The 9,853-nt window shown below is 37.7% G+C and overlaps 1 protein-coding gene and 1 pseudogene across 3 annotated transcripts in view; one reads left to right on the plus strand and one right to left on the minus strand.

Moving 5' to 3' along the window:
- The window catches only part of LYRM4 (LYR motif containing 4), a 135,939-nt gene that overhangs the window by 12,214 nt on the left and 113,872 nt on the right, over positions 1-9,853 (plus strand). The gene's annotated exons all lie outside the window — the stretch shown is intronic.
- LOC112477752 lies at positions 1,582-1,700 on the minus strand (annotated as a pseudogene).

The raw sequence follows: 9,853 nt of genomic DNA on the forward strand, positions 1-9,853 counted from the left end.
CCTGTGTTCCCTGATGATTTGCCCCTTGGTCTCTTCTTTCCCCTAGCCTGCAAACCCTTCTTTCCAAGGGCCTTCTTCATTTTCTGAGGATGCTACCAAATTGAGTGTGTCTGAACTAAAACTCTACATCCCTTCCTAAACCATTCCAGCCCTCCCAGCAAACTTGACCCTCCAGTATCCTCTCTCATTGGATCTTCAGCTTCAAGCTGGAAATCACTTCACTTTTTCTCTTTACCATAGTCATTTGTCCTTGCCCAGAGGATTCTCTCTCACATATTTCTCTTACCAGAAGAAATTGTGTGTCCCCACAGTGGTTGCTTTTGTTAACCCTCATCAGTTTCTGTCGGGATTTTTAGAACAGCCTTCTGCTGACCTCTGCCTCCAAGTCTTAGTTCTACCAAGCATCTTTCATGTTGCCACCAGAATGTTTTTCTAAATCCCAAATCTGAATATGCCACTCTGAAGTCAGACATTTAAAAGTAGCACAGAGGGTTAACAGAAACAGCAGTCTTCCTTTATTTTTTTATTCCTTAGTTTTTTATTTTTATTTATTTATTTTTAATCCCCCCTCCCCCACACACACACACACATATGCACTTCCACCCCTGACCTACCCCACACACACACACACATATGCACCTCCCCCCCACACACACATATGCACTTCCACCCCTGTTGCCATCTCTCCTTAAGGACTGGAACTCTGAAGGTGGGATGTCCCCCTCCCATGCACCCACACACACACATATGCACTTCCACCCCTGACCTACGGATGTTCTCATCTCTCCTTAAGGACTGGAACTCTGAAGGTGGGATGTCCCCCTCCCATGCACTCACATAGCGCACACCCGGGGCCTGGCACACCCAGTAGGCCTGGTGCACCCAGGGTACAGGCCGTAGCTCCGCTGGGGCTTGAACCCAGGACCTTCTGCTTGTAAGGCAGTCGTGCTAACCACTACTCTATAAAACCACCCTGTAATTCTTCCTTTAGAAGCTTAAAGTTGTCAAGAAAATTTGACTAGAATAAATAAGTGCTGAATGAGAGCCCAGTGAATATGAGCTATAGTCTGGGACTATGAATAACTATGTCCAAGACGTTATTATGTTTATGTATATCAAATATGTTGAATTTGCTTGTAAAATTCTGATATTCAAATAGATTAGTTTTCTCCTGTTGGAAATGCTAAAAATTGACCCTGAGTCAAAATTTGCATTTGCTTCCTATCATGTAGAAGTTTTAGCAAAATAAAACAGGATCATAAAATTAACATTTTATTGTTCTTCAAAGATCTGTATTCACTTTGCTACTCTCACTGAATTAAATTACTGTTAGTTATTTGTTTACATAAGGAAAAGGAAAAGCCAGTAACCTGACTGAGTAAAATATGGATTATTTATAAGGTCCTTGGACTTTGTCTTATTTAAATGCCTATGAATTTGCTAGCTGACTTAATATCTTGTGCCTATGTGAGTTTGGGTAATCAACGATGTCTTTTTACACACAAATCTTCTAATAAGAAATTTTTTTATAGTCTTTATTTTTCTATTTATTTTTTTTTTTTAATTTTTTATTTTTTTTAATGCCTACAGCACCTGGTCTTCCTAGGTGGTCTCCCATCCAGGTACTAACCAGGCCTGACTCTGCTTAGCTTCCAAGATCAGACGAGATCCAGCATGTTCAGAGTGGCATGACTGTAGACAGAAAAATTTCTTTTTTAGCATGAATATAAAATTACCCTATAGAACTTATCTTGAATGACTAACTTCTCTTTAATACTATCATTTTGCTTTATTGTGATTAAATTAAATTTCCTTGAACTGGCCTTAGAACCTTACCATCTTTTAATGTTCTTGTTCCAAATTCTGAATCAATTAATAAATTTTGGAACCCCATCCTTTCTCAAATAAATTGAAAAGAAGCTACATTTAATTTTATTCTCAACTTATTTTAATGGTTTTTAAGCAGGGACTCAGGATTGTGTGTTTGTGTTTTAAGTGAGAAAATCAGGAAAATATGCATAGGAAAACCAAAATGAAACCTGGAATGAAGTTAACAAGCAAACTGAGTGCTTAGAACATTTCACAACCAGGAAAACAGCCTTGGGTCTGGCTCTGAGCTTCCGAATAGCCTATGGAAAAAGAGGACATGACTAGTTATATGAGTCACAGTGTCCATAAGATAAATGCAGCCGGTTGCTTAGAAGCACAACTCTTCCTGCTACTAAAACCCAAGAAATTCCTCTTGTGGCTCTTCATGAAGGGCAACATCCTCAGCAGAAATAAAACCAGTTTCAAAGGGCACTTTCCTCTGGCATCTTACAGTGTTGGATGACAATAACAAGCCCAAAGTGAATCAAGCAGTTCTTCAAGAGACCAAGATTACGGGTCCCTGGTGCAACCCACAGACAAGGTTTAGAGTATCCAGAGAAATAGAGGACTTGCCTTTTTACCCAGTCCTCTGTAATAGTATGTATTTCAGTCAGAGTTTTGATAGGTTTTGAACAGCAGTGGATGTAAAGTTATATTCCCAGATAAGATCTAGACTGAGTAGAGAACAAAAGCTTTAACTTTACCTGGAGAGGTTTACCATGAAAAGAGCTGGAGACCCCTAAAGACTTCAGATTCACTCTAGCTTGAAGCCTTACAGTTCTGTATCTTAGAGACTTTTTTAAGGGCCTGTTATAACAGAACATCTGTTTTAAACAAAATAACTTTTGGATGAGACATTCAAATAAATTGTTTTTGAAATAGACCCCTATGTAACTAAATCGGTTTATTCTATAGGGTTAGTTTGAGCTATGAACCACTTAACATGTGCCAAAAATTAAGACTTCGGTTTCAGAAAATTTTATCTAAAGCTAATTTTCAATATAAATTTTTTTTAATTTTGAGCTTAGAGCCATTATCTATCAAGACCACTCTTCTTGTTTATTAAAACCTCAATATCTGCATGCAGGAAAATGGTTTTCTCTCTGTACTCTCGGAAAGAAATATTTGACTATACTTTGTTCTCAGATGATCATAGTTTTGTCGACGTAGTTTCCCTTAGAATTTAAGGTTTACACAGGAACAACATTTTTTTCCCAAGCCAATATATTACATATACTCATCATCACAAAAGTAGTGAGAACATTTTATATTTTCAAATTTTTTCCATAGTAGTCAGTAAACACTTTTTCTTTCTGTTGAAACTACTTTGTAACCAAGTAAAGTTTAGACACAGGTAAAAGCACAGGCTTTGAACTATGTTCTTAAAACTAATACAACCAGATTATTTTTCTGTCTATTCAAAAGTAACTTACCTCCACATACTTTTTTTTTCTTTTTTTTTACCCCCTCTTTAGTTCCCCACCACACATACACACTCTCTTCCACCCCTGACCTATGGATGTTGCCGTTTCCCCTTGAGAATTGGATCTCTGAAGACGGGCGTCCCCTCTCACATGCTCATGACATGCACCCGGGGCCTGGCACACCTGGCGCACTCGGGGGGCCTGGCGCACCCAGGGTATGGTCCATGGCTCCACCTGGGGCGCGAACCAAGGACCTTCTGCGTGTAAAGCAGACGTGCTAACCACTACACTATGGAGCCACCCCCATTACCTCCACATACTTAATGTTGCAGGAGTAGAATTGTGATGATCAATTGTGTGTTCAGATACCTTATGCCTCACAAAACAAATGTTGAGATATAGTTTGCTAGCAATTGGAGACGTGTAAATTATTTCCAGGACTGTCTAATATTAAAAATTTGCTATAATGATTATTAAATGAATAATAAAGAAAAAAATGTATTAGGTGAAAGGTAAAAATATCTAAAGTTGCTTGTTAGGTTAAAAAATTAATGACTATTGATATATATAATTCTTCTAGCTAAATGTAATTGAATTTTTATTCCTGTTGGGATAATCTTACATTTGTCATTGGGTCACGGGTTTTTGTGGAATTTTCTGTTTATTTCTTTTCTAATTAAACAAAAATTTTCAATTCAACGGCAGTTACAGAGTACCTACTATGTGCAAAATGTACTATGACCTGTGGGGAGGCAAAGATGAACAGGGCCCAGCTTCCTGTCTTGAAAAAATGAAGAACGTAGAAGACCTGTGTATAAATTCTAGCTTACAGGTCAACCAGTAGTACTAGGGAGATAAGTGGTGATGCTAGAAGTAAAGTGCCACAGGACCTAAAAGGTGGAAGGTGGTCTGGGAGTGGGGTTGTCATGCAGTGGTAGGGCACAGGAGTTGGATGTTTCATTACTGGAAACTAAATTTTGCTTATGGGCTATAGTACTGAAACTACAACTTTACTGTGAAAGTGTTTTCCTTCTTCCCTAATTTAGCTGCTAAATATTACCAGGTAACTCTATCCTGTATTGAGAGCCTCGCATTTTTAAAAAGCAGTCTCTCCTTCCCTTTTTACTTCCTTTAAAACTTTGTATTCTTTCTTCCATGTTTTTCTCTTTCTTTTTCCATATATCTTCTCAGTCATATAGAATATGGGAGTTTAAATTCTAAAATTATCATTGGTCTTTGCTGAATGGCTTCTCCACTTTGGCACAATTCTATCCATCCTTCAAAGATGTCCACCTCCCTAGAAAGACTTCCCAAACTCCAGGCTGAATTACTCTCTTCTTCCTCGCTGTGAGTACAGAAGATACAGTAATTTATAATGTGTCTCCAATACTGAGAGCTATGTAAAGCCTTGACCTGTTTCCATTTAAATCTTTAGTACCTAACACAATATCTGGTGGCCAAATAGGTAAGTGTATGAGTGAACAAATAAATGAGCCAATGATTTTCCTTTGAGTAATAAGTACATTTCACCAAAGATTGTCTCTACATCTCAGGATATCAGATACAAAATAGGATACTTTTAATTCACAATGAAGGTTCCCCAAAAACTAACACTTCAGGTATAAAGCAGTGCTAAATGTAGTCTTAAGTAACAATAAGAGTTTTCATTTTGTTGTTTGTTTTTAACATTATGATAAAAAATATATAGTACAAGCTGTTGTAAGAAATATGACTTGAAATTAGAGTCAAATTTTCAACCACTCTTCTTTAAGCAAAGTAAGATGGTTAATAACAGTGAAGGAGTGAAGAAATAAGTTGGGGAAAGAGCTATATAGGTCAGCCAACCTGATAAAGGATACTCTAGTAAGACTACATTCTGCATCCATGGGGCAGTGTCTTTTTGAAGCTACAGCTGCCCACAATCCTGAGCAATCCCACAGACTGCTGTAGGGGAGGAATAACTTTTCCTCTGCCCTCTTACATTCTGTTCCTGGAGCCTTTGAAATAAACTGTTAAAAGATTAACAGGAGAAAATGCATATATATTTAATTTCGTGTTAATATTTTTATGTGGCTAGGGGATGAAGGCTTCATATAAAAGTGAAAACCCCAAAGGAAAAGTTAGACTGGGAGACTTATATGTCATTTTAACAAACGGTTATTGATAAATTGAGGGGACGTGACTAGGCAAAGGAAAGAGGTTTGGGCACTTAAGAGCAGGATAGTGTAGGAAATGGACTAGGAAAATATGGGGAAAATTAATAGAAGATAAGAGTTATTTTAGTACAGTTTGTGCAGACTCATCTCAGCATAGACTCCTCATCTCCAGTGATAAGAATTCTCTCTTCTTTCAGGCACCAGAAGGACAACCATTTTTCACAAGAAATTTATGCCCCGTTTTTAGGCAGAAAGGAGGAGGGTAGAGAGCCCTTTCTGCATTTGCTGTTTCTCAGTTGCCTTCAGCGCAAAATACCAAATGCCATAGTGGCATATTCCCTTCTTTATCATGATCTGACTTTGGACTTGGCTATGGGATCTGTTTGATAGCTTACCTTTGGGGACAAGGGGTAGGGAATATATTGAAGATCGCTGCAATAACTAATGGGAGCTCGCACATCTAAGAACAAGTGATTGCACTTCTTAGACTGTGTTGCTAGAGTTAAAGGAGATAACAAAGCTGTGCCTGGTGTATAGTAAGCATGCTGCATCAATTAGCTATTGTTGGGAGAAGAGCATTTGAGGTTGACTGTGATGCTCTGGAAATAGCCTTTAATGAATGAGGACTTACCTTTAGGAACTGTTGCCACAAGACCCAGGACCTGCATGTTCATCCTCCAGCCTCTGCTTGGGTAGAAGACCAGCATTTCCCAAAATGTAATGGGTGTTATTGACAGTGGACAGAGGTTCTGAATTTGGGTGCCTAACTTTCTCTTCTCACATTTCAGAGTTTCTTCACTAGTATTTTCACATAACACATGTTGGGAAAGGCTGGTCCATGTATCAAATAGGATTTTCACCTGCTTTAGCTCTTGACAGCACAGCTAGGCAACTGGAAGATCTGATGCACATCTTCCAGATCACCCATTTTATGCCCCACTGTTGATTATATAATGAGACCTTATTTCTAGGAAACACACATTTGCAAAAGAATGCAGTGAGGAGAGCTTCCCGACTGAATCTCAGTGTGTGGCCTGATAGGCTAGGGCTTCTCTTTTTGTGTTAATTCATTTTGTTAAATATAGTTTATCACACTGGTGTGCCTTTTAATGCAAGGTGGACAATTTAAAATTTTTAGTAGGTAGTCAAAGAAGATGGAACTTATTTAAGTTAGTCTGCCCTACATTAAAATAATTGTTAAATACTCATGTTGAACTTGCCATTTGTTTATTCTGGACAGGGCTTATCAGATCATTGAATTACAAGACTGAAGCCAAATACCTTCGTGCTCTGAGCATTTATGTATATTGAAAAGTCAGCCTTAGATTTAGGCCAAGTAGTATAAGTTTCATGCAACTCAGAATGGAAGTGTGTTGCAGATTTCTGATCCCCGAGGTTTTTTTGTGCTAAAATTAAGTAGCGGTGAGTAAAGCCCTTCATATTTTACCAGTTAGCCCTGGTATATACATAGTTATGGTCAGCATCCAGTTGCTGGAACCTTGGACCTAAGCGGTTAGATGAAGAATATCAAATTTCAAAAGAAAAAAATCCAGTGAGATATATTATTAGCAATGCAGTGCATTCTTCCCCTGCCCTTCTTTACACTCTGTAAGTATCCTGGCTCCTGTAAATGAAATGACTCAATTGCATTTCTTTTCCATGTCTTCTAACGAAGGCATGCTCTTAAGTATCCAGAAAGTATCACCACCTTTGAGAATCATTGGTATCCCAAGAGAATTTCCAGGAGCTAGGCCATCTGGTCAAGCAGGCAGTTTTGGTACAGGAGTTCAATGTACTGATCATAAACATGGAAGGTTACAAGGATAGCCTGTGGCCAGGTTCCCTGAGCCACAGTATGCCCTAAAGGGAGAGATGTAATATGCCCACAGGTAAAGACTCCTATCACCAGTTCTATGGCAGAATGAGGAGAGTTTTATGTTAATCATCAGAGTTTATTTTAAGACTGCATTTTTTTAATTGACCTACCATGTATACTTTTCTTTTTTGTTTTGGCAGATAAATGCCCAGTGTTGTTCTATTAATATTTAGTCAGTATTAATATGGAAAAGTAGTATGATAAACAGTATCAGAATTTTTAAATGCAAATGTTTGCTCAATTTTCTTCAGCCTTAAAGTTTTCAAGTTCTTCAAAATAAAATTAAATCTTAACATACAAACATAACATGTTATAGAAATAAATAATGTAATGCATGGAAATATTTTGACCTACTTGGAAGAAAGACAAGTTATTTATATTGTAAATGCCCAAGCAAACAAACTTTGTTTTAACAAACTTTGTTTGGCACCCAGATCAAAAGAGCCATCCATTTAATATAGTGCCTGGTATTTCATGCCTCGTGCTACTTATGACATCCCAGGAGATACAGAAGTTAATTGCGTTTTTAAATTCATAGAATTTTAGACTTGACAAGACTTTAGATGTGTCTGTTCTCCATGAAAGGCAGAATTAAAGCTTTCCAAAGGGGCTATCAGATTTTGTCAGTAAATCCAGGGTTTTGATGAATGTGTTCATTTGCATGAACTTACATATAGAGTGCAGAATACTTTAACTCCGAGGAGGCAAAGTTAGCTAATGGGCTCCCTTGCCCTGGATTCAATCGAATATTCAGGAAGTGAGGGAATATAGACCCAGCTTATGCCTCGCTGTCCATTCAAAGCTAGGATGCTGAAGGGAAGTTCATCAAGATTTTGACCGAACTTTGCACCTGTGGCCTTTTTTATTTCCCTCCTGGTTTCTAGTTTTCTTGAGGATGTTACTATATACCTGAAATATTTTTATGTAGATTGTTTTTCCTTCTGAATAATCCAACAAATATTCTGTGGTTCATACATTCTAGGAAAGGGGAGGGAGAATTGCTTTGCATATTTTTTTCCACTATGTGAATTACCCTTAAGATTATATTGATCACAGCTAATGACTTACCTGTGTCCCCTGTCCTTCTTCCTTTCTTTCTCATTTATTCTTGCTGGTTACTAATGACAGGAGGAAAGAATAAAAGGCATTTTACTGGCTCCTTTGTAGCAGCACTGATAGGAAATTTTAATGATGAAATTTGAGTTTAATGATCAAGAGGAATTTCCATTGTTCATACTGTATTTTCCCCCGTAAAGTGAAAAATCCAGAATTAATTGAATATTCTACCATAGATAGATACTGTCCATAAATTTTAAATCATTTAAAGGTCACGTTTTACATTGACTAGTTCATACTATAACTTTAAACTAAAAATTTTTTAATTATATTCCATAACCTTTTAACCCTATTACATGATGAAAGCTTGAACTTGCTTTTTTGATTCTGGGTCAAGCTCATTTCTAGTGTCGGATGTGTGTGTGGAGGGGAAGACGCCAGAAAATTCCATCCCTGCACACAGAGTAATAGTGATACTTTTAAAAGAAATATGGCCACTCCATAAGAAGGGGCTATGTAGATATGAGAACAGTCAATACTTGAGTATTATCTTTGTTTTTCCCCTCACAGGAGTAATTTGAAGGACTCCACAAATGAAGGACGTGTTCATCTTTTAGTCTAGGAGTATGTGAGGACAGGACTTTGAATCTTAGCTGCAGCCACCAACTCTCAGATTCCAACTTGCAGGGTACTGCACTATCTAAAGAGCCAAGTATAAAACCAAATAAGAGAGAAGCCAGGACTTCATCACTGCTTGATCAGTATGCCTTTCTGCAAAACAGCTAAACAGTGTTTTATACATGGCCTTTACTTTGTGTGTGTGTGACTTTTTCTTTTTATTTTAATTAGTTTCAAGTATACAGTACATTGGTTAGACATCTAAATAGTTAGTAAAATGATCCCTCCAATTGCTCCCTCCCTCTCCTAACCCTCCACCTAGCCAGTGTATTAGTGCTAATTGCATTCCTTATGCCATGCTCCTCATCCCCATGACCATCCATCAGCTACTAATTTGTACTTCTTTAACCCTTCACCCCATTCTCCCAGCCTCCCAAACCCCTCTCCCCTCTGGCCATCACCAAATTGTCCACTATATTTGTGAGTCTGTTTTTGATTAGTTTGTTCTTTTTATTCCTTAGATTCTGCATATAACTGAAATCATACAGTGTTTATCTTTCTCTGTCTTACTTAAACACCTTCTAGGTCCATCAAAGCAATATCTTTTTCCATCCCCTTCCTTTTCATATGTAGAGGTATTGCTTTCTTATCCTTTCAGCCACTCTATCTTTTGGTTAGAGCACTTAATTCTTTTCCATTTGAGGTACTTATTGATAGGAATGTAGTTGTTACCATTCTTTATTCCTGTTTTTGATACATGGTTTTTCTTCTTAAAGAAGTCCCTCCAACATTTCCTGTAATACTGACTTGGTGGTGATAAATTCCTTTAGCTTATTTTTGCCCGGGAAGCTCTT

Source organism: Pteropus alecto, unplaced genomic scaffold (genome assembly GCF_000325575.1).
Source record: "Pteropus alecto unplaced genomic scaffold, ASM32557v1 scaffold121, whole genome shotgun sequence".
In the NCBI taxonomy this organism is placed as follows: Eukaryota; Metazoa; Chordata; class Mammalia; order Chiroptera; family Pteropodidae; genus Pteropus; species Pteropus alecto.